Raw genomic sequence first — 25,272 nt, 5'->3', positions numbered from 1 at the left:
GTAAAATGAATATTTTGCCGATATTAATGGTTTTTTTCCAAACACTTCTGGTGCCAGCTACCACATGTCGAAGACTGCATGGGATGTTTCAGAGCTTTATTTGGCAACATCGACCGTCACGTATTTCACAGGGGTGATGTGGGTTGGGGAGAGAGAGGTTCCTAATTTGTGCTGGTATTTCCGTGCTGCCCAACTTACGCATGTTATTGGACTGGGAGCTGAGCACTCAGAAATGGGGGGTACAGATGGAACAGAGCTTGGGATGTGTAGTACCACTTAGATATGCCCTGTGGTCCTCCCTGGTGGATAGCTGCTGGCAGCAGTTAACAACTAACCTTTTCCTGTTACACCTGCTTAAGGTATGGGACAAGGCTAGGAGGGAGCTGAATGGGAGTTGGCGGTGTCTTCGGGGGAAGCCTCAGTTTCCAGCGGGAGCTACTAATTCCATATTTGAGCGATGGGAGAGAGTGGGTTTAAAATGTTTTCAAAATCTTTTGAATTCAGATGGATTCATGCAATTCCCTGTTTTGAAACGTAAATATGAGCTCCTAGAGGGAGATTATCTTGCCTATCTTCAAGCGAGACATTTCATGGGATCTAAGGGTTGGAATAAGTTGTCTCCAATGGGAGGGAAACATCTGGAAAAATTGTGGGTTACTTTGCAGACAGTAGCCCGACCTATTTCCATATTATATTTTTATTATTGGAGAGGGAGTGTTCGTCCTACTTTAAGTTCAAGTCTCAGTGGGAGAGGGATTTGGGATGGAGTTTTACTCCCAAGAAATGAGCTGCTATTTGTGTTGAGGTGGGTAAGTCTTCTACCTGTGTATTGGTGCAGGAAAATGCTTATAAAGTTCTCACTCAATGGTATTATACGCCTGAGAGATTACATACCATGTATCCTGCAGTTTCAGATAGGTGTTGGCATTGCCAGAAGGGTTTGAGATCTTTTGTTCACATTTGGTGGGACTGTTCTGTGTTGAAACCCTTTTGTTAGTTAGTGGTGCAGGAATTGTCTCGACTGTTGGGTACACCGGTGGGGGGCACATCATTGGGCTGTTTACTGGGCTTATATAATACTAACTATTCTAAATGGCAAACTAAGATTCTGAGATGGGGCCTTGCGGCTGCTAAATGTTTGATAGCTGATCATTGGAAAAACACTGGGGCACCCTGCTGGGAGGTTTAGTGTTTGTGACTACAAATGTTGGGGAACATGGAGGAGATGGTGGCTAAATGCAGAGGGTATTTTGCCCTCTCAATGGGAACCTGAGTTTTTATTTCTGATAAATTGCAGACCTTTCGTGTGGAGTGATACTACTTTTTTTTTTTTTTGTATATTGCTCTAGGTTGGAATAGGAGGCATTGCTCGCTGTCTTGTTAGGAGATCTTCTTTGGGTTGGAATGGGGTGAGGGAGGGGGGATGGCTGCTATTGTAAAGCTCGCTATATGGCGGGCTGGGCAGAGGATTTTGCTACATTTATATGGTGCTAGAGTTTGTCTAGATTATCTTTTTTCTTACTATTGAGATAATGTATTGCTATGCTTGCAGTTGTATGTAGTTGATATTTGTTATGTGGTTGTTCTCTTGTATATCTTGAAAATGTAATAAAAATCTTAAATAAATAAATAAATATAAAAAGAATCAGACTGTGAGCTCTAGGAGGAAGAGAGTGAAGATATGGATCCCATATCTGTAAGAAAATGCGGGTACGTTTAAGCGTCCACCGAGCCTCCTAAACCTCAAAATGCAGCAAACAATGGAATTGATTCCACCAGTGCCAAAAACTGGGAGGCCCAGCTTGTACCCAATGTTGTAAAACACATTTATGGCCCACCATACAGGCATAAATATAAAATATATGGTGCCGTAGTGAAGTGCTCAGACACACAACCTTAACGCCCTGTGACTAGCACAGCTTCGGTTGCCAACAAGACCATTACTGCCTTCACAGTCTTGTACCACCAGAGCAGTTACTTGAACATATTGTATAACTACTTAACTGACGCCTTACCAAACAAAGCACCCACCGGGACCCTACCGCCTGAAAGCCCCATAATGTGCATAAGTAGTGAAAAATAGCATTCCAAAAAGACTGGCTCGTGGGGCAGTGCCAAAAAGCCTATGTGTTAGGACCCTGAGCACATTTAGTACAGGATGGGGAGGCAACCAAGCCCGCATAGAAAGCCTGAACTTGGGTGAAGTACGCCCTATGTAAGACTCTAGGTGCACTCCTGCCACAAGGATCCCCTAATAATATGCGGAAGTCTTAAAATACCCTGACTAAGATCATTAGGTTGGATAAGGATCCCGAGTTCAGTAGACCACCTCTGTGTTAACCCAGTATAGGAACAGGACTTAAGGAGACTCCACCAGGTCTAGTGCAATGAAGAAACCGAGAGTGGAAGACCCTCCTCCTGTTCAAAGAAGATATGCAGCCCCACAAGTGAGTTCTTTCTGATGTAAATAAGCCACATAATGTGCCAGCTGAAGGTAATCAAAGAAATCTCCAGGCCCTGCCTCCAATCTAGCCGATAGCATGGGGAAACCTTGAATAACCCCAACCCCATCCAACACCTGTGTCCTCCAGCTGTGAAAAACCCGAGACGTCATACCAGGTTCAAAATCCCCGTTATCTTGTATTGGCAACAGATCTGTAGTATTGGGGATTATAAGTCAGTTTCATCAGGCGGCCCCAAACCAATCACAACGGGTCCAGTATAGAGTTGAGATGAAACGTAAGGGGGATGCGATGGTGGGGAGCATGGAGCAAATAAAGTAGATGATAGGGTTGGAACAACGCTTGTTCATAAGACAAGGGAGTAAAAGCAGTATCCTCCAAAACCCAATCTCTGACATGTCAAAGGAGACATACCTAAACATAGATACAAATATCAGAGTTCCATGCCACCCCTGTTCCCTGGGCTGAGCAGGGTATCAAAAGACACTTTTGGTTTCTTCCCAGCCCAACAAAATCAGGTAAGTTCTGTACGCAAGCTGCACCAATCCCTATGCGTGAACCATAAAGGAAGCATCTGAAACATATACAGCCATTTGTGAAAGAGTACCATATTGAAGAGAGCAATATAGCCACCCAGAGACGAAGGCAAATTCTGCCATTTAAGCAATTACTGCTTAGTGTAACTAAGCAAGGCAGGAATACTGACGGTACAAAAATTGAGGATTTGAAGGCAATCTAATTCCCAGATACCAAAAATTCCCATCCACCTAGTGCAATGGAAAATCCAGACTCCACTGATGGGGCAGCTCAGCATCTGTGGCTAAAGCCTCTGACTTATCCATATTAAGATTAAAGCCTGAGAAGTCCCTATACTCAATAAAGCTCTCCAGCAAAGTTGGTAAAGACAACTGTGGTATAGTCAAGTGGACCAGTAAGTCATCAGCGAAAGCCGTAATTTTAAAAGTGGGCCCCAATATCCACCCCCACTATTTCTGGATTAGAAAGAATGCCTGAGTGAGCAGAGCCAGGGTGAGAATAAAAAGCAGTGGGGACAGGGGGCAGTGCTGCCGTGTCTCCCGGAAGACAGGAAAATAATTAAACTGAGCCCCATTAACACTCACCTGCACCCAAGGGTTCGAATACAGGGTCTGAACTGCATCCCGAAAAAAAGCCATCAATACCATATTTGTTCAACACTCCAAACAGAAACTCCCACCAAACTCTATCAAACGCCTTCTTTGCATCAAAACTAATCAGCAAAGAAGGTACTTTCCTATAATGAACCCATTCCAAAGATGACAATATCAAACAAATGTTTTAAACAGCAGTTCATCTGCACATGAAACCCACTTCCGGACCCGCAATCAAGTCAGGTAATAGCCTGGCCAATCTATTAGCCAATATTTTAGTCAGCAGTTTAGCCTCACAAAAGAGAAGGGAGATAGGTCAGTAAGATTCCCCTTTAGTGGGATCTTGGTCCAGTTTCGAAAAGACCACAATTTAGGCTTGGCGAAGAACCAGGGGAAGCGTCTTCTCCTGTATCTGATGGTTAAACATGGAAACCAATGGATTCAGGACTTCCATCTCCAAGTTTGTAAAATTTGGCCCTAAATTCATCCAAACCAGGAGCCTTACACAATAGATTTTGTCGTAGTGCCAGCAATAATTCATTTTCCTCAATGCAGAGAACATAAAAACATAAGAAACGCCTTCACCGGATCAACCCTAGGTCCATCTAGTCCGGTGACCCGCACACACGGAGGCCAAGCTAGGTGCTCCTTGTTGGAGACCCTGATTTCCCGTATCCCTCGATGTGATTTGCAAGGAGGTGTGCATCCAACTTGCGTTTGAATCCCACAACGGTAGTGTCCATCACAACCTCCTCCAGGAGAGCATTCCAAGCGTCCACCACTCTGTGCGAAACAGAACTTCCTGACATTTGTCCTGGACCTGCTGCCCCTCAGTTTCAGTCTATGACCTCTTGTCCGTGTCACATCTGAAAAAGTGAATAAAGCTGTTTCTTGGTCTATTTTGTCAAATCCTTTTAATATTTTAAAAGTCTCTATCATATCTCCTCGCAGTCTCCTCTTTTCAAGGGTGAACAGTCCCAGTTTTCCGAGGCGTCCTTTGTAGCTCAAATTCTCCATACCTTTGATTAGTTTCGTGGCTCGCCTCTGCACCTTCTCCAGCAGGGTTATATCTTTCTTAAGGTATGGAGACCAGTGTTGGACACAATACTCCAAGTGTGGTCTGACCATTGCTCTATAAAGCGGCATTATGACGTCCGCCGATCTACTCGTGATGCCCAACATCCTGTTTGCTTTCTTTGCTGCCGCCGCGCATTGAGCCGACGGCTTCAGGGTCTTGTCTATCAGTATCCCTAAGTCTCTTTCTTGTTCGCATTTACCTAATGTTACACCTAACATTCTATATTCATGTTCCTTGTTTTTCCTACCCAGATGCATCACCTTGCATTTGTCTATGTTAAACTTCATCTGCCACTTTTCCGCCCATTTCTCCAGCTGGTTCAGATCCTTCTGGAGATCCTCGCAGTCCCTTTGATAGCCAACTGCCCAACATAGTTTTGTGTCATCTGCAAACTTGATTATATTGCTTGTTGTTTCCTCTTCCAGATCATTTATAAAAATATTGAACAAAATGGGCCCAAGAACCGAGCCCTGGAGCACTCCGCTAGTCACCATCGCCCAGTCCGAGAATTTCCCATTTACGCTTACCCTCTGCATTCTGTTCTCTAGCCAATTGCCGATCCATCTGAGTACGTCTCCTTGTATTCCATGACTTAGTAGTTTCCTCATATGCCTTGAGTGCGGGACCTTGTCAAACGCTTTCTGGAAGTCCAAGTAAATTATATCCATCGGTTCTCCGCTATCAATTTGTCTGTTCACCTTCTCAAAAAATTGAAATAAATTCATCAAACATGACTTACCCTTCCTGAAGCCGTGTTGACTAGCTCTCATTAGATCTTGATTTTCCAGGTGTTGCACAATGCTATCTTTAATTAGTGATTCAACCATCTTCCCAGGAACTGACGTAAGACTCACAGGTCTGTAGTTACCCGGTTCTCCTCTTGATCCTTTTTGAAGATTGGGATGACATTCGCTATCCTTCAGTCATCTGGTATTTGCCCGGTTCTAATTGACATGTCAGCTAAAGTTTGTAATAGTTGTCCAATTTCAACCTTAAGCTCCTTTAATACTCTAGGGTGAATTCCATCCGGTCCAGGGGATTTGTCACATTTTAGTTTGTCAATCTGATAGTATATCTTGTCCAAATCCACATTTACTGTGACGAGGTTTTCCTCTATGTCTCCGTTGAATACCCTCCCTATTTCTGGCATTGTTGTAGTGTCCTCATTGGTGAAGACAGAGGCAAAGAATGAATTTAGCCTGTCAGTAATCTGTTTGTCTTCTTTAATGCACCCTTTTCTTCCTTGGTCGTCGAGAGGGCCTACTGCCTCTCTTGCTGGTTTCTTCCCTTTTATATATCTAAAAAAGGGCTTGAAGTTTTTGGCTTCTTGCGCTATCTTTTCCTCATAGATCTTTTTGGCTTCTCTTACCGCTTTATGACACTTTTTCTGGTCGATTTTGTGACAGTTCCAGGCCTCCGTTGTTTTTTCCCTTTTCCATTTTTTAAACGAGTTCCTCTTTTCCCTCACTGCATCCTTCACCTCTTTAGATAGCCAAGCTGGTTCTCCTTTATTCTTGTTCCGTCTTCCTTTGGATATCTGCGGTATGTAAAGATTCTGTGCTTCTGTGATGGTGTTTTTCAGTAGGGACCTTGCTTGATCAACCGTTTGGATTTCGGCTTTTCCCTTCTTGAGCCGTTTACTAACCATGGTTCTCATGCTGTCATAATTCCCTTTTTTGAAGTTAAAGGTTGTGGCTTGAGTCCTGATTGGTTTCCCCTTACCGATGCCAATGTTAAAATTGATCATATTGTGATCACTCATCCCCAGCGGGGCCGCAACTTCTACATCATCTGTCCTTCCAGTTATGCCATTTATGACCAAGTCCAGGATCACGGTTCCTCTTGTCGGTTCTCCCACCATTTGTTCAAGGAAGCAGTCTCCTATCATCTCCAGGAACTTTATCTCTTTGCCGCAGATTTACGTTCCCAGGTTCCAGTTTATCCCTGGAAAATTGAAGTCCCCCATGATCGTTACGTTTCCTGATTTACATCCACGGTTAATCTCCTCCATCATTTCTTTGTCTGTTTCCTCTATCTGTCCTGGGGGTCGATAATAGAGGCCAATTTTTATGTCTGCCTCTTTTTGTCTAGGAATCTTTATCCAGAGGGACTTTAGTTTATCTTTTCCTTCCTTCTCCCCTTCTCTAATAGACTCTATTTCTTCCTGGACATACAGGGCAATACCTCCCCCTTTTTGCCCTATTCTATCTCTTCTGTATAGTTTATATCCTTGCAGTGCTGTGTCCCATTCATTTTCTTCATTCCACCATGTTTCAGTTATTCCTATGATATCCAGTTTTTTGCTTCTTGCTAGTGCTTCCAGTTCTCCCATTTTGTTTTTTAAGCTTCTGGCATTCGTGTACATACATTTGAGTTTCCTTTCTGCTACTTTTCTGGACTTTTTATTCTTCACATCCCTTTTTGTATCCATTTGTTCTTTTTCATTGCCTCTTGTGGTTTCAACGTGTTCTGCCCTTTTACCTATACAGTTGCTTGTAGTTTCCTCAGGTTCTCCTGATGTCCGGGCCATCGACTGGTTGTCGACTGTTGGCTCTCCCCTGATCTTTAGTTTAAAGCCTTCTCAATGGTCTTCTTCATGTTCTCAGCCAAGACTCTCGCTCCTTGTTTGGTGAGGTGTAGTCCGTCCTTTCTATAGTACCTGCTTCTTCCCCAGAATGCTGTCCAGTTGCGCACAAAGTCGAAACCCTCTTCTATGCACCATCGCCTCATCCAGGCGTTGACTGCTCTCAGTTCATTCTGTCTCATTTTGTCCGCTCTTGGAACCGGGAGGATCTCGGATAAAGCCACTTTCACCTCCCTGACCTTTAGTTTCCTTCTGAGTGAGCGGAGTTGGTCCTTCATTTCCTCCCTGTCGTATTTCCGTCCGCTGACATTGTTTGTTCCCACGTGGATAAGCACAGCAGTGTCCTCTCCTCTGCTCCGTCTATGATTCTGGTGATCCTGCTGGCCACGTCCTTCACTCTTGCACCATTCAGGCAGGTAACCAGTCTATCCTCTCTTCCTCCTGCGGTGTGGCTGTCCACATTTCGTATGATGGAATCTCCACTATGATCCCTATCTTCCTTAGTTGGGGGTTCCTTGGGGGTTGTAAGTCCGTATCCAAGGCGTAAGTCCTATCTTCCTCCTTCTGTGATGCATCCCCAGATGGTCTATCATCTCTGCTGGGTGTGTGGACATCCTCGGCCTCCTTTTCTACCTTCCCGTCAATTGGATTGTCGCCTCCTTCCATATTGCCTAGTCCATCCTCCTGGGTTGTTCGGGTACTGATCTCAAGCCCTGGGATCTCCACAAGCTGCTGGTGGGCTTCTTCGATGAATCTCTCCAATTCCTCAATCACTTTGCTGGCGCTGGACTCCACCAGCAACTTCTTCTGCATGCGGTTTTCTTCTTTCATGGCAAGGAGTTCTTCTAGTTCTGCCACAGTTCCCTCCAGCAACCGGACTTGCTGTTTGAGACTATCCAGCTCCTTGCACCGACTGCAAATGTATGCCCTAGTCCCCAAGGGGAGGTAGTCATACATACTGCAGCCGGTGCAGAAGACTGGAAAGCTCATCTTCTGGCTTCCGATCTGCCTGTGCTTTATGTGTGAACCTTCTGTACCAGTAAGTTGTGTGAGTCCTAATTCTTGTTAGCTGTCCTCCTTCTGTGCCAGTCATCTGTGTGTGTATAAAACAGATTGTAACTTACGTTTTGGGATTTTCAGATGGTTGGCCTTGCTTCCTGGCTCCTTCTTAAGGCGTCTTTACAAAGGCGCTCTCGCTAAGGCGAGCGCCTTTGCCGCTCGGCTGTGCGCCGTTGGCTCCCCCTTTTAAGGGGGAGTCGGGTCGCGCTGGTGGTGATGCGCTGGGGGTGGGCGGAGCTACCTCTCGCCTACTCCACACTGCCTGCTGTTTCCTTTTGCCTTCCCCTCTTGTCAGTGCTTTTAAATCCTGCTTCTCCTCTCAGGTAATTTAAATCCAGTGCTTTCTGCCTCCTACACCGGGAGATTCCGTAGACGGCTGTTCTCCGGGCTCAAACTAGGTAGGTCGACACTAGACAAATAAGAATCACTAGAAGCCCAGTGTCTTCACTCCTAGAATAGAGTGAGGTATAATAAGCCTGCAATAACCGACAAATGTCCCCTTCCTGCTCATAAAACTGTCTCTGTGGAGAGCAAAGCCGTAGAACTCTGGAAGACTTGCTCCCACCCCGGACCAAACAAGCCAATAACATGCCTGCCTGGTTACCCTGCTTGTAAAGTAGAAATTGATAGTATTTTGCCGACTTGAGTGCCCACTGATGAAGGAGCTCATTCAATTGAAGCTGTATAGCCAAGAGTTGGGTTTTATTATCATCGCCAGGCAGGTAGCTATGGCACCACCAAAGTTTTACTAGTTGTTTTTCTAAACGCAGGATGACCCTATCTAGTGCCCGCTTTTTATGACTAGAGTAGGCTATGATAGCCCCATGTAAAACAGCCGTAGCAGTTTCCCAAAATAGAGTAAGGGTCTCTCTATGTTGGGCATTGTTAGCTGATAGGTTTGCCAGTGCCCTTGAATAAATTCTTTGAATTTGACATCTGTGTAGAGATCTAGAGGGAACCGTCATTGAGATCTACCCAAAAACCCAGGTCTAAAAGTTAAGGCCATCCAAACAAAACCATGATCTGAGATTTCTGTAGGCTCTTTGTTCTGATACCTTGAAAACAAGGTATCAGAACAAAGAATATAATCAATATGGGAATGAGTGTCCACAAGCAATGGGTATAGTCTCTATCCATAGGATGTAACACCAGCTAGATATCTAAAAGATGAAGAGTGCCACAGAATAAATGAACCCCTTTTGTAACATCCAGCAAATCCGTTGAGCGAAGCACCGGTTTATCAACCGCAGGGTCTGCTATCCTGTTAAAATCTCCCCCACTATAAGGGGATAGGACTCATGCTGCAAAACGGAATTCATGATAGTAGCAAAGAAGCTCCAATCATAGGTATTAGGGGCATATAAATTAGGGACAGAGCAGGAAATCCACCCCATTAATCCTGACCTTAGCAATAATAAACCTGCCTGAGGGATCCATGTGTACAGAAAGTTTCTCCACCATCAGGCTCTCATGGAACAAGATTATTTCCCCCGCCTTTCTATTACTAGCAGGGGATTCTATAATGTCTCTCACCCACCAAGTGTTAAGTTTAGCATGTTATTGGGTTGTCAGATGTGTTTCCTGCAGGAAAGCAATGGATGCTTTATGTCTATTCAAGCTCTGTAAGATCTTCTTCATCTTTATAGACAAGGAAATACCGCCCACATTCCAAGAAAAATTTTTTAAAGCCATGATATCAACCCAGTAGGATAGCCAAAATGGCCCTGTAACTGATACCAATAAAGAAATGGGGGCCTTCCAAGCCACCGGTCCCCATTATTACATGAAAAAATCCCATGGTCCCTTCTAGAGAAAAAGAAGTGTACATTGAGTCAACCAGAGCACCATATTAACCCTAAGATCCCTCCCAACCAACAAACCCCCCGAAACCCCCAATCTCACCCCCAGCTATCCCAACACCTTCCCCTGTCTCCAAAACGATAGCCTTAATATTGGCTAGGGGCTACTCCATACTTCCCCCCCCCCCCTCCAAACGAACAGAAAATATAGCAAATCAATTGCAATTGCATTTTCAGGGTTCTGAGCAGAAATATCCCAAGTAGTCCCAATACATAAGTGAGACCAAGAGAAAGAAATCCAAACCCAACCATCCAGTACTCACATCCAAGATCTCAGCAACTAGACTAAACATTCCAAAAACAATCACATACATACCTAAAGAGGGCGGACAGCAACGGGAACCTCCAACTAAAATAAGGTCAAATATCCAAACACAAGCATACGCAGAGGCAAAGCAGGTAGAGGAACCACTCTCAGCCAAGCACACCAAACAATACCCCTAAAGAAAAATAGTAAAAGAAATAGAATACCCAAACATCCAACAACCCCATCCATCCCTACACATACCAACCCAGCCATATCCCAGCCACCCCCACTCTCAGAGAACAGCAGGGAACTTTTTGAAAAATCTCCAGTCCAAACAGAAGAACAAGGTCCGATGGACAAGAACACCACTCACAAACACCATTGCGGGGGTCAAACCAGCAACGGTAGAAGCACAGCTAAAAAGTCCCCACCAGGCCCAAGTGCTACGGAAAGAAACTGCACAAGAGCCCATCAGTCATCCAACGTAAGAGAGATATATGACTGTAGTGGAGAAAGTCAGCCCTCCAGACGAGGAGGCTCCTCTGTGATAAAATATGATGAAGATTAAAATAATGCAATGCTTCCTGAGAAGTCGGGAAAAAATGCTGCTTGTTCTGATGAATAAATTTTAGTTTAGCCAAATATAACAAGGCAAAAGGAATCTTTGCACGAGCAAGCTGCAAACATAGCGGTGTAAATGCTTTCCTCAGCATCACGATCTTACTTGAATAGTCCTGGAAACAAAGGATTTTATGGGAATAATATTCCAAGTTTATCCCATTGCAGAGTGCTCTCAATATCATTGTGGGCATAGTTGAGAAGGCGGAAGATAACAGCATGGGGCTGCTGGTTGTTGTCTCACCTGGCGCATAATCGATGAGCCCTCTCCACTCTCAAAGGTCCTGTGTCGCAAGGCAAATCTAGATCTTTCTGAAGCCATGTTTCAAGTACACCCCAAAGGTCCTGATCTGGAACAGTCTCAGGCAGTCTTATCAGCCGCAAGTTGTTACGGTGACTATGATTCTCCAAATCGTCTACCTTTTCTTCAAGTTGCTGGCATGTAGCAAGTAGGCACCGGTTTCTCCTCATGAAGATGCCCCGTGTCTGTTTCCAACAGATCAATTCGCTGTCTGATGGCCACCAGGTCTTTGTTCAAATCCGCCACCTTGTCCCCCACATCGGTAAGTTTCTCCAAAATAGGTTTCAATTTGATGTCTAGAGAGCCCTCCAAAGTAACCGAAAGCTCAGCCAAGATTTCAGCAGTCCAAATGGCTTCCACTGCCGACAAAGCCGGGGCTGTTCTAGCTGCCATTTTGTGTTCGCCTCCACAGAGCATGTCTTATCTTTTTTCTGCGATTTCGCAGCCATAGAGCCCCTACCACTTAGGAAAAATAAGCAGTTGTCGTCCCAGGAGGGTCTTCCTTTAAAATAATTAACTCAATTTAAATTCTGAAGTGATTAGAAGTCAGGTTTGACCAGCTAAGAGAAGCCGAGTGATTTAGTAACCGCTCAGCATCATAGCGTCACGTGACCCCCGACCTTGCTTTTTTTTTAATGTTTTATTTTCAATTTAACAAACAGAAAAAAAATAAACAACAATATACACCACCAAGCACATAATACTTCAACACAAGAACACTAGAATCCCCCCCCAAAATTAAATAAACAAATCATTGACCTTGTATTTTTTAGCAATAAATCTTAGCTGCTTCGCTATATCCTTCCTCATTTTATTCACACCATCAGGGATGTCTACTCTATTGCAGATTTTGGTATCATCCACAAAGAGGCAAATCTTACCCTACAGCCCTTCAACAATATCGCTTACAAAAATGTTAAAAGAACAGGCCCAAGAACCAAACCTTGAGATACCACTGATAACATCTCTTTCCTTAGAGCAGTGTCTCTCAAACTGTGTGCCAGGGCATAGTGGTATACCCCGAAGAGATTCCAGGTGTGCCACAAGAGATTTCAGAATTTTACTTTATTTTTAAAATTTCTCTTCATAAATATACACTAGAATAGATGACATGTATGTCATATACACAAGAGTCTGTCAGTGTTATGAGAGTCTGTGTGCATAAGGATACAATCGCCCAGACAAGCATCATTCTTTGATGTGATTGGTCCTTGAAAACTAACGGTATGTAATTTTATTTTTATTTTTTATGCGGTAGTTATCCTAACTTGAGCAACAAAGAAATTAAAGGATTTGTTACTGTTTGGATCTTTACGAACATGGATTTTCAGCTCTGACAGAAATTAAATTGGTAAAAGAGGACAACTACAGATGGTGGATGATGAAATGCGTGTTTGCTTATCGATTATCGAGCCACGTTTTGAGTTAATTTGCACTCAAAAACAAGCACATCCATCGCATTGATTAGCAATTCTATTCTATCTATTTTAGTTTCAGTGATGTTACAGTTATCCAAACATTGCTTAAAGAACTTTAAATAAATAACTCTCAAATTTAATTTTTGTTGGTTTTGCAATTTTAGAATTTCAATTGTAATGTGCCATGAAAAACATTTGCTCCGTTTAATGTGCCAGAGCTAAAAAAGTTTGAGACATTGCCTTAGAGATATCTCCATTGACCACTACCCTCTGTTGCCTTACACTCAACCAGTTTCTGACCCAGTCATTCATTTTGGGGCCAATCCTAACAGCATTCAGATTATTTATTAGATGTCTGTGCGGAACACTGTCAAAGGCTTTGCTAAAACGTAAGTACACCATATCAAGCGCAGTCCCTCTATCCAGTTCTCTGGTCACCCAGTCAAAGAAATTGATCAGATTTGTCTGACAAGACCTGTCTCTAGTAAATCCATGTTGCCTCGGGCCTGTAATCCACTGGATTCCAGAAATGTCACTAATCTCTGTTTTAAAAGCATTTCCAATAATTTCCATTAATTTCCATTCCACAGAAGACAGAGTTAATAATAATAATAATAATTTTATTTCTTGTATACCGCTATACCGTGAGGTTCAAAGCGGTTTACAGTGGATACAGAAGAGATGCAATTAAGTAAGATAATTAAAATGAAGAAAAAGTACTTAGAGTTCCCTGACTGTCCCAAAGGCTCACAATCTTGCTAAAGTACTTGAGAAAAATAAATTAATTAGGCTAGAAACATAGAATAGAAGAAGGCAGGAAAACAGTACATAGGAAAATTAATTTAGAATACATTATATAGGAGTTTTTTTTTTCGGATACGATATATGGGAAGGATTTAACATAATAAACATAATAAATTATGTATCATTAAAAAATTAAATCTAGTAACATTACAAAGATTCTAAACTGAATTCCTTACATTGATTGAATAAATGGATTAGTAAAAGAATTTAGAAATTGAAATTGGTTACATTGATTAAGAAAATTGAACCAGGTAGTAGACTAAACTTGGGAATATAAAGAGGAGATAGAAGTAGAAGAGTTTAGGTAGATTGAATATGCTTAGTGAATAAATGGGTTTTGATTTCTTTTCGGAAGGCTTTGATATTAGATGTTGTGATCAGCAATTTAGAGATTGAAGGATCAATTTTTGCTGCATGTGTCGCTAGGAGGCCATCATAAAATTTCTTTTGCAGGGTGCCTTTGAATGATGGGTAGGAGAATAGGGTCTGTGACCTCCTTGTTCTGATTGGAAGTAGACGATTTAGGCGATTGTAAAGATAGGAAGGTGCCGTACTGTAAATTACTTTGAAGAGTATACAGTATAACTTGAAATGAATTCTGGCTCGGATTGGTAGCTAGTGTGAATCTAGATAAGCGTTAGTTATATGGTCAAATCTTCTAAGAGAATAAATCAATCTAAGAGCAGTATTCTGAACAGTCTGGAGTTGTTTGATCATATAATTGGGGCAAGGTAGATAGATAATGTTACAATAGTCTACTAGTCCTAGTACAAGAGATTGAACCAAAATCCTGTACTGGTTTTTATCAAAGAATTTTCTAATTTTTCTTAAATTGCGCATTGTGAAGAATACTTTTTGGGTAGTTTTTTTTTAATTGAGTCTGCATTGTGCAGCATCTGTCTATTAATACACCCAAAATTTTAAGAGAGACCTGTATTGGATACTTAATTGTTTTGAATTCCAATTGAGTTATGGATGGTTTTTGTCTGTTTCAAGCATAAGGAATTTGGTTTTATCTGCATTTAACTTCAGTTTATGGTTGGTCATCCATTTTTCTACTTCCTCCAGAATTGTTTCCAGATGACCTAATGAGTCTTGGGTATCATAAGGGAAGAGAATGGTAATGTCATCTGCATAGCTGAATGATGTTATGTTTAGGTTATCTAAAGTGGTGCCCAGAGAGGATATAAAAAGATTAAATAAAATGGGTGATAGAGGGGACTCCTGAGGAACTCCACCAGGGTTAGACCATGGGTCTGATTTACGATCTTTTTGTTTGACTCTATAAGTTCTTTTTTTAAGGAAACCTTGGAACCAGTTATAGACCTTGCCAGAAATCCCAATGTCATCTAGTATCTGCAGCAAAATAGAGTGATCTACAAGGTCGAAGGCGGCGGAGAGATCTAGTTCAATTATAAGGATCTTACGTTCTTGGCTGAGGTACTGTCGAGCAATGTCAAGCAGAGTAGCTAGTAGAGTTTCAGTGCTATGATTTGTTCTGAATCCTGATTGAGAGGAATGTAGTATATTGTGGTCTTCTAGGTAATTGGAGAGGTATTGTGTCACAAGACCTTCAATCAGTTTGATGTACAGAGGAATTGAGGCAGTTTAGTTTCCTACTTCTTCCTTACTTACACTTTGTGGAGAATAACCACATCTGCCCTTCTCCAGTCCTCTGGTATGATTCTAGAAAAGCATTGAAAAGGTCAGCCAGTGGAGCTGCCAGTACTTCCCTAAGGGCTCCTTTTACGAAGGTGCGCTAGGGTTTTTAGCGCACGCACAAAATTAGCGCACTCAGGAATTTAATGCGCGCTATTGCGCATGTTAAAGCCCTAGTCCACCTTTGTAAAAGGAGCCCTAAGTTTCTTCATTACTCTGATATGTATGGAGATTGCTCTGAGGAAAGGGATTTTACTAGTAGTATGCCTCAAGGTTCTGTTCTTGGGCCTGTTCTTTTTCTTTTTTATATTCTTTATTCAGTTTAAAACCGACAATAAGTGCAATATAACATAGAAACATTTTACACTTTAACTGCACTTAATATTCTATCAAATTATATTTCATATTAAATATATATATCAACCCCTCCCCAGTATATACTCAACAATTGCCCTCAACTATAAGTAAAACAAAGTATCCCTACCCCCACCCACCTTGGACGTGTATATTCAAAGGGAAAGAGTAATAATCATTCCTTACAAAATTTTGTTAATGGCTCCCAAACATCCTTAAATTTCTTATAATGCCCCTGTTGTATGTCTATCACACACTCCATTTTAAAAATATGACATAAAGAGTTCCACCAGAAATTATAATTCAACCAGTCCCAATTTTTCCAGTTCTTAATAATATGTTGTATGGCAACCCCTGTCATAATAAATAGAAGTTTATTATTATTAAAAGATATTTGGCTTTTAGCCCTCATTAGTGTGCCAAATATTGCTAAAGGGTTGGCAGGTAAGATTTGTCTCTTTGCGGATGATACGAAAATCTGCACTAGCGTAGACACGCCAGATGGTGTGAATAACATGAAGAAATACCTGGCGAAGCTTGAACAATGGTCTGAAATTTTGCAGCTAAAATTTAATGTTAAGAAATGCAAAGTCATGCACTTGGGCTGCAAAAACCCGAGGGAACGGTACAGTTTAGGGAGTGAAGAACTTATGTGCCTGATGGAAGAGCGAGACATGGGTGCTAGGATGCATAGGAAGAGGTATGGCCAGTAGGAAAAAGGAGGTATTGATGCCTCTGTATAAGACTCTGGTGAGACTTCATTTAGAATACTGTGTACAATTCTGGAGGCCGCACCTTCAAAAAGATATAAAAAAGATGGAGTCAGTCCAGAGGAAGGCTACTAAAATGGTGTATGGTCTTCGTGATAAGGCGCACGGGACAGACTTAAAGATCTCAATCTGTATACTTTGGAGGAAAGGAGAGGGGAGATATGATAGAGACATTTAAATACCTACATAATATAAATGTGCATGAGTCGAATCTCTTTCATTTGAAAGGAAATAGCAATGAGAGGGCATAGGATGAAGTTAAGAGGTGACAGGCTTCGGAGTAATCTGAGGAAATACTTTTTTACAGAAAGTGTGGTAGATGCATGGATCAGTCTCCTAGAAGAGGTGGTGGAAACAGAGACTGTGTCTGAATTCAAGAGGGCCTGGGACAGGCACGCAGGATCTCTTAGAGAAAGAAAGAGATAATGGTTACTGCGGATGGGCAGACTAGATGGGCCATTTGGCCTTTATCTGGCGTCAGGTTTCTATGTTTCTATCTGGACCCATCGCTTTGTTCACCTTTAGTTTAGCTAGCTCCTCATGACCACAATCCTCAGAAAATTGATCAGGGTCTACCACACCTCCATCCCTATTTGCGTTTGCCTTCTGCGATCTCACTCCTGGCACTTCAGCTTGGGTGCACAGGGAAAGGAATAGCCAGCAGGAAAAAGGAGGTGGTAGTGCCTCTGGTGAGGCCTTATTTAGAGTACTGTGTATACCGTATTTTCACGCATATAACGCGCGCGTTATACGCGTTTTTACCTACCGCGCATACCCCTCGCGCGTTATACGCGTGAGCGCGGTATACAAAAGTTTTTCTACATAGTTCCCACCCCGCCCGACACCCAATTCACCCCCCCCCCCCAGCAGGACCGCTCGCACCCCCACCCCGAACGACCGCTCGCACGCGCTCCCACCCGCACCCGCATCCACGATCGGAGCAAGAGGGAGCCCAAGCCCTCTTGCCCGGCCGACTCCCCAACTCCCCGACAATATCGGGCCAGGAGGGAGCCCAAACCCTCCTGGCCACGGCGACCCCCTACCCCCACCCCGCACTACATTACGGGCAGGAGGGATCCCAGGCCCTCCTGCCCTCGACGCAAACCCCCCTCCCTCCAACGACCGCCCCCCCAAGAACCTCCGACCGCCCCCCCAGCCGACCCGCAACCCCCCTGGCCGACCCCCACGACACCCCCGCCCCCCTTCCCCGTACCTTTGTTAGTTGGCCGGACAGACGGGAGCCAAACCCGCCTGTCCGGCAGGCAGCCAACGACGGAATGAGGCCGGATTGGCCCATCCGTCCCAAAGCTCCGCCTACTGGTGGGGCCTAAGGCGCGTGGGCCAATCAGAATAGGCCCTGGAGCCTTAGGTCCCACCTGGGGGCGCGGCCTGAGGCACATGGGCCCAACCCGACCATGTGCCTCAGGCCGCGCCCCCAGGTGGGACCTAAGGCTCCAGGGCCTATTCTGATTGGCCCACGCGCCTTAGGCCCCACCAGTAGGCGGAGCTTTGGGACGGATGGGCCAATCCGGCCTCATTCCGTCGTTGGATGCCTGCCGGACAGGCGGGTTTGGCTCCCGTCTGTCCGGCCAACTACCAAAGGTACGGGGAAGGGGGGTGGGGGTGTCGTGGGGGTCGGCCAGGGGGGTCGCGGGTCAGCTGGGGGGGCGGTCGGAGGTTCTTGGGGGGGGCGGTCATTGGAGGGAGGGGGGTTTGCGTCGAGGGCAGGAGGGCCTGGGATCCCTCCTGCCCGTAATGTAGTGCGGGGTGGGGGTAGGGGGTCGCCGTGGCCAGGAGGGTTTGGGCTCCCTTCTGGCCCGATATTGTCGGGGAGTCGGCGGTCCTTCGAGTTGGGGGTGCGAGTGGTCCTGCCGGGGGGGGTGGATGTATCGGACGTCGGGGGGGGCATCAGGCTTTCAGGATGGGGACAGACCTTCAAGGGGGACAGGCAGACCTTCAAGGGGGGACAGACCTTCAAGGGGGACAGGCAGACCTTCAAGGGGGGGACAGGACTTCAAGGGGGACAGGCAGACCGAAGGGAGTGAAAAAGCTATAAAATAAACCCACTAGCGTGTCAATGTGTTGAGAGGAAGAGGTGGTCTGGGAAATTCTGCTGAGAAAACTCCGGGTCCATTTCCACCCCCCAGTTACCCTAGTCCACTCCACTCAACTGGTTCACATACTGAGTGGGTCTTTGGGTGTTGTTCCTGGGATCTCTTTCAGTGGTTTGTGAGTATCTCCTTGTGGTCCAAGGAAGGAAACTTTGTTAACCTTAGCATTGACCTTCAGAATATATTTGTAACAGCGCTGCTTGTGTGGCATTACCGTAGGCTATGTAGTGATGGAAAGAAAAAAACAGACCTTTGCACATTTTTGCACTAGGTATATGGTATAGGTATTCCTGCACAGCTAAGTCCTTGTGAAGTTACGGTACCTTGTTCTTTCTGTATTTGACATCTAGCAAGGTCTCTGTTTGGAAGGAATGATTTAAGTTATGGTAAAAGCAGATAGCGTTGCTGGTTTTAAAAAGGTTTGGACAAATTCCTGGAGGAAAAGTCCATAGTCTGTTATTAAGACATGGGGGAAGCGTCTGCTTGCCCTGGATCGGTAGCATGGAATGTTGTTATTCTTTGGGTTTTGACCAGGTATTTAGTGACCTGGATTGGCTACCATGAGAATGGGCTACAGGGCATGATGGACCATTGGACTGACCCAGTTAGGCTATTCTTATGTTCTCATCTGTAGGGGCCTTTGTTTTCACTTCTTATTTTAATGTATTTTTTCTGGAAACTTATCAGTGTTTTTTATAATGGGAACAAAATTGGAAGAGAATTACCGTAATGTGTGTGGAATGGGGGGGGGGGGGGTTGTTTAACTACCATAATTTCTTCAGCTAAATACCGGTAATTCAATCCACCTCAACCAGACATAGGAGAACTCACGCACCATTGACACACCCTCCAACCAAACACGTGAAAAGAAAAAAACTGTTCATTCTTATAAACAACCTTATAACTTTTAATCTAGAGTTAGTGAGTATGAATTCAACAACAAGAACAGAAACATGTTAATTCTTATAAACTATAACATTAACCGGTAGATCAAACGAAGTATGGAGGACAAAATAATCTAAATACAGTTACTGTAATTACGGTAAAGTTGTAAATAAACAAAGTTTACAGGTTTATTCAGTCATCATCATCACAGTCATCTGAATCCTTGAATCCATCAAAATCCGAATTGTCATCATCGTCATTAAATAAACTGAGCACGGCCTGCAGACGATCCTCGTTTATTTCCGAAGTGATAGCGTCGTCATCGTCATCATCATCATCGCTGATATCCATGTTGTTGCCTCTTTCCGCTGCACTGGTAGTACCCGTATTGTCATTGGTTTCATAAACAATGCCCGCTTTTCTAAATCCGTTTCGAATGGTATCTGGTGTTATTTTGTCCCATGCTGAAGCCACCCACTTGCAGACTTCTGTGAAAGTTGCCCGCTTCTGCCGCCCCGCGGGTGTGTACTCGTGCGTGCCGCTCTGCATCCACTCCTCCCACTCCTTTCTAATAAAAGTCTTGAATGGATGATTCACTGCGATGTCAAGTGGTTGCAGCTTACACGTCAGGCCTCCAGGTATCACAGCGATGTGGGCACGAGTAGAATTAATGTAGGCCTGAACATTTTTTTTCTTTGTGGGCAGCCATGGCATCCAAAATTAACAAGGATTTTTTTGCAAAGAATCCACCCGGTCTTGCCCTAAAGCATTTATCTACCCACAATCTCATTACGTCGCAGTCCATCCATCCCTTCTTGTTGCAGTGCACAACCACACTGGTGGGCAGCTTTTCACGGGGCATAGTGACCCTTTTGAAAATGAGCATGGGCTTTAACTTAACCCCGCTAGCTGAGCAACCAAGAACGACTGTAAAACACGTTCTTTCATGCCCAGTTGTGGTGATGGCAACAGATTTAGTACCTGTGGGGGCTATGGTTCTTGTTGCTGGAATGTCGAATGCCATTGGAATTTCATCCATGTTGATGACGTCCTTTGCAGTGATGCCAAGTTCAGATATTTCTTTGGCGACAAAGTCACGGAAATCAATCAATTTTTGCTGCCAGTCATCTGGAAGTCGCTGGCCAACAGTTGTTCTCAATCTAACTGATAGTCCGTTCCTTTTCATAAATTTTGAGATCCATGTGAAGCCAGCTTTGAAGTCGGGTATTCCTCTTCCATTGGCAAGTAGTTTTGCCTTCATCTGAATCGCAACAGTAGAGACTGATTGATTTTGCTCCCTTCTCGTCAGAATCCACTGCTTCAAGTCATCCTCCAGCTGAGGCCATTTTGGTTTGGCCCCACGACGTGCCCGTTTGCGCGGATTGCATTTCTCCAGTTCCTTCTTATCTTTTCTCCATTCACGCACCGATGTTTCTCCAACATCGAACTCTCTCGCTGCGGCCCGGTTGCCTATTTCCTCAGCTTTCGCAACAACTTGAAGCTTAAAGTTCACTGTATATGACTTTCGTCTTATTCCTGCCATTATGGCGGTACATTTAAATTTAATTGATAAACTCTACTACCGGGTAAATAAATGCAGAATACCAATCTGAAGAGATCAAATTAAAATGTGGGCTCTACATGCAGCATTAATCTTTTATAGGCTTACCCAAAGGCTGAGATGCTGTTGTATAGTCAAAATAGTATTCACTGGGCAAATTACAAGGCCAGATTGAGGGGGGCCACAGCCATGTGGTGAAAAGCACACCACCAGAAAAACAGCCTTGGTGAAAACTAAGCGGCAAGCATGCTCAGACCATTGCGCATGCTTACAGAGCTGGGAGCAGGGCAGGGCGGGCGAAAGGAGAGTCGGGACAGCGCACGGAGAGTCGGGGCAGTACACGGAAAGTCAGGGCGGGTTAACGGAGAGTCGGGACAGCGCACGGAGAGTCGGGGCAGTGCACGGAAAGTCAGGGCGGGTGAACGGAGAGTCGGGACAGCGCACGGAGAGTCGGGGCAGTGCACGGAAAGTCAGGGCGGGTGAACGGAGAGTCGGGACAGCGCACGGAGAGGCGGGGCAGTGCACGGAAAGTCAGGGCGGGTGAACGGAGAGTCGGGACAGCGCACGGAGAGGCGGGGCAGTGCACGGAAAGTCAGGGAGGGTGAACGGAGAGTCGGGACAGCGCACGGAGAGGCGGGGCAGTGCACGGAAAGTCAGGGAGGGTGAACGGAGAGTCGGGACAGCGCACGGAGAGGCGGGGCAGTGCACGGAAAGTCAGGGAGGGTGAACAGATAGTCGGGACAGCGAACAGATAGTCGGGACAGCGCACGGAGAGTCGGGGAGGGCGAAAGGAGAGTCGGGGTGGCCAGAGGAGAGTCGGGGCGGGCGAAAGGACAGTCGGGCTGCATGCGCGTTATACCCGTGAGCGCGGTATACAAAAGTTTTTGTACATAAAATAGTGGTTTCTGCGCGCTATACCCGTGTGCGCGTTTTACACGGGTGCGCGTTATCTGCGTGAAAATACGGTAATTCTGAAAAGAGCATCTTTGAAATGATACTAACAGGATGAAGCTAGTCCAGGTGGTAGCTACTAAAATTATCAGTGTCTCCTTTAAAAAGCATATGGTGACAGACTTAAAGACCTTAATATATTTTGGAAGAAAGTCAGGAGAAGAGAGATATTTAAATATTTCTGTGGCATAAATACACAGGAGGTAAGTCTCTTCCAAATGAAGGAATCTCTGGTATGAGTGGGCATAGAATACAGATGAAAGGGCATAGACTCAAGAGTAATTTCAGGAAATATTTCTTTACAGAAAGGGTGATGAATGCATGGAATGGCCTCTTGGTAAAGACAGTGGAAAAGAAGACTATCTGAATGTAAAAAAGTTTGTGAAAAGCACATATAATCTCTAAGGGAGAGAAAGAGATAGTAGATGGCACTAATAGGCAGATAGAAAATGATGGCAGACAAAGCTTATGTTTCTATGAAACAGTTGGGAATACCAAGGCACTACCTCTATCAGGCCATTCCACCAAACTAAACAGTCGGAAGCTATGCAAACTGCTTTGGATTATTACAGTTAAACCTAAGATAATTTTAATAGAAATACAAATATCTCTGGCTGAGACTGGGGAAAATGTTGACTATTCAACAATTTCAAGATTACTGCACAAACATGATCTGTAGGAAAAGGAGACAAAAAGGAAGCCACTGCTGAACAAAATCCATATAATATGCCATGTTGCATTTAAAAAGAAAGTAACATTGTTTACATGTGGAAGAAAGGTTTGTGAGCATGTCTCCCTGCTACAGTACACTAATGGTGGAAGCATTATGCTGAGGGATGCTTTACAGCAGTGGGAAGAAGGTAGTGTGTGAAAAGATCAAAGGTAACATGGATTGTATAAACTAAAGGCAGTTCCTGGTGGAAAACGTATTCCAGTTTGCAATAGGTATGAGACTGGGGATTAGATTCAACTTTCAGCAGGACAACGATGAAAAGCATATAGGAAAAAGAACAATTAAATGGTTCAGCAAAAATAAAGTGAATGTCCCTAAGTGGCTCATTCAAAGCCCTGACCTGAGCCCAAAAGAAAATCTACTGACAACCCCTATCCCAGTGGTATGCAAAGTCATTAGTCAAAAAAGCCAAAATCAGCAGTACGATTAAGATTTTTTTTTGAAAGCCATACCCCGTGCCTGCTTGCGCTATGACGGCTACGTCAACCCAACTGACACCCCGCTTGCCCGCATGTGTTCGAAATCGATTCATGGCAGAGCCTAGAGAATGACACGGGAAAAAAATTTGTCTCCATCCCTGCCCCGTCCCCGTGAGCTCGGTCCCCATCCCCGCAAACCATCTGATCCCATCCACACAAGCCTCGAATAGTTTTATACTTATTATATTAAAGTATAAAAAGAAACAATATTCTGTACAATTGTCAATTATAAATCAGCGTCTTCTCCCCACTCTCTCTTCCCCATTTCCCTTCAGCGTCCTCAGCCCACTATATCTCCACTTCCCTTCAGTGCATGCACATAAAAACAAGCAAGCAATTTTATATCATTTTCATTCTATCCATTCATAGAAATTAAAGTCTAAATAATGCCAGTCACATAACAAAACATGATTTTACAAAAATAATTCCCTGCACAGTCAAGCCTGCAAGGATTACTAGATGTCTTTCAGCAGCTCCCCTCCCTCCCTCCCCCTTACCTTTGTGGCCAAGTCAAAATGATCTACCAACAATAAAATTTTAAAAAACACAAAGCATACTGTACGCAGAAAAAATGTTAATTATCATTTATATTCTGCGGGTTTTCAAAGAGGTCAAGGCAGATGACTTTATGCAATGTCACCTCAGTAACAACTATACAAAAATAGACAAATATATCCCCTCCTTTTTTACTAAACCGTGATAATGTTTTGTAGCGCAGGGAGCTGCGCTGAATGCCCTGTGTTGCTCTTGATGCTCATAGGCTCCCTGCGCTAAAAACAGCTATTGTGGATTAGTAAAAGGGGGCCATAGTGCAAAATATAGACAGCAGATATAAATTTTCAAAACGGACACATTTTAATTCAATTTTAATTAAGTGATTAATCAAATATAAATAAAACTTGAAACTTGAAACTTGAATCACTAAATTGAAAATAAAATACCTTTGTTGTCTGGCGATTTCATGAGTCTCTGGTTGCACTTTATTCTTCTGACTGTGCATCCAATATTTCTTCCCTTCTTTCAGCCCCTGTATGTTTCCTCTCCTCCAGATCTCATTCCTTCCCCCAACTTTATCATTCTTTCACCCTGCCCCCTTCTTTCTTTCTTTCTGTATGTCTGTCTTCCTCTCTCTCCTTGCCCCATTTCTTTCTTTCTCTCTGTCTTTCTCTCTCCATGCCCTCTTTCTGTCTGTCTCCTGTCTCCATTCTTTCTTTCTGTCTCCTTGTCCCCCCTTTATTTCTTTCTTTCTCCCTGCCTTCTCCCAAGCCACCGCCGCTGGGGAATAGGCTGCCACTGCTGCCATCGGGGAACAGGCAGCTGCCGAGTTCTGAGCTCTCCCTGGTTCCCTTCCCCGTAAAGAGGAGTGAGGGGCTGACCAACTGTCACCACCCGACCTCAATTCTAACGTCAGAGAGGAAGTTCCGGGCCTTTTTTTAATCTCCCCCCTGTCCAGCAGCACCTCTTTCCTGTCCCCCTGTCCAGCAGTAGGCTTCCCTTCCTTTTTCTCCCCCCGTCTCTTCCCCTGTCCATCAGTACCTCTTTCCTGCTCCCCCGTCCAGCAGTAGGCCTCCCTTCCTTTTTCTTCCCCCCTAGCACCTTTCCTGCTCCCCTGTCCAGCAGTAGGCCTTCCTTCCTTTTTCTCCCCTCCCATCTCTTCCCCTGTCCAGCAGCATCCCTTACCTCGCATCTGCCCTCCGCCGACAGCCGCCTCAAGCCGCCGCAGCCTGCAGATGCCAAGAGCCGCCGCAGCCGACAGCCTCCGCGCCGCCTGAAGCCGACAAAACCCTAAGCCGTGCTTGCACACTCCTACCTGCAGGGACCTACAGCGCACAGAAAACGGGAGCACGCTGGTAAGAGTGCGCATGTGCGGCTTAGGGTTTTATTATATTAGATATGTTATATTGTTCAATGAAACAAACCTATTTTAATTGTATTTTAGACATCCAAATGTGAAAAATTGTATAGGAGCGTGAAGACTTTTAATAAGGTACTATATAATCACGTGGAAATGTAGGTACAATTTTAGAATAATTATTTCTGATATCTTTGGTATGATCAAATTAATATCATCTGTGTAAAACAAATTTGGACTGCGATACTGGATTGTTCATCAGCACACCTACATGTAACTGAGCTTCTGTGCAGAGGCTAATGCAGACTTCAAACATAGGTTTATAAGTAAAAGGAGATGGAGAGTTATGCAAACAAG

General features: G+C 44.3%; 1 protein-coding gene across 3 annotated transcripts in view; it reads right to left on the bottom strand.

Moving 5' to 3' along the window:
- Positions 1-25,272, bottom strand: part of LPCAT1 (lysophosphatidylcholine acyltransferase 1) — a 579,323-nt gene that overhangs the window by 95,193 nt on the left and 458,858 nt on the right. The gene's annotated exons all lie outside the window — the stretch shown is intronic.

The sequence above is a fragment of the Geotrypetes seraphini genome, chromosome 2, assembly GCF_902459505.1.
Source record: "Geotrypetes seraphini chromosome 2, aGeoSer1.1, whole genome shotgun sequence".
NCBI lineage: Eukaryota > Metazoa > Chordata > Amphibia > Gymnophiona > Dermophiidae > Geotrypetes > Geotrypetes seraphini.
The sequence above is the reverse complement of the archived record's forward strand: the minus strand, read 5'-3'. Positions and strand labels throughout refer to the sequence as shown.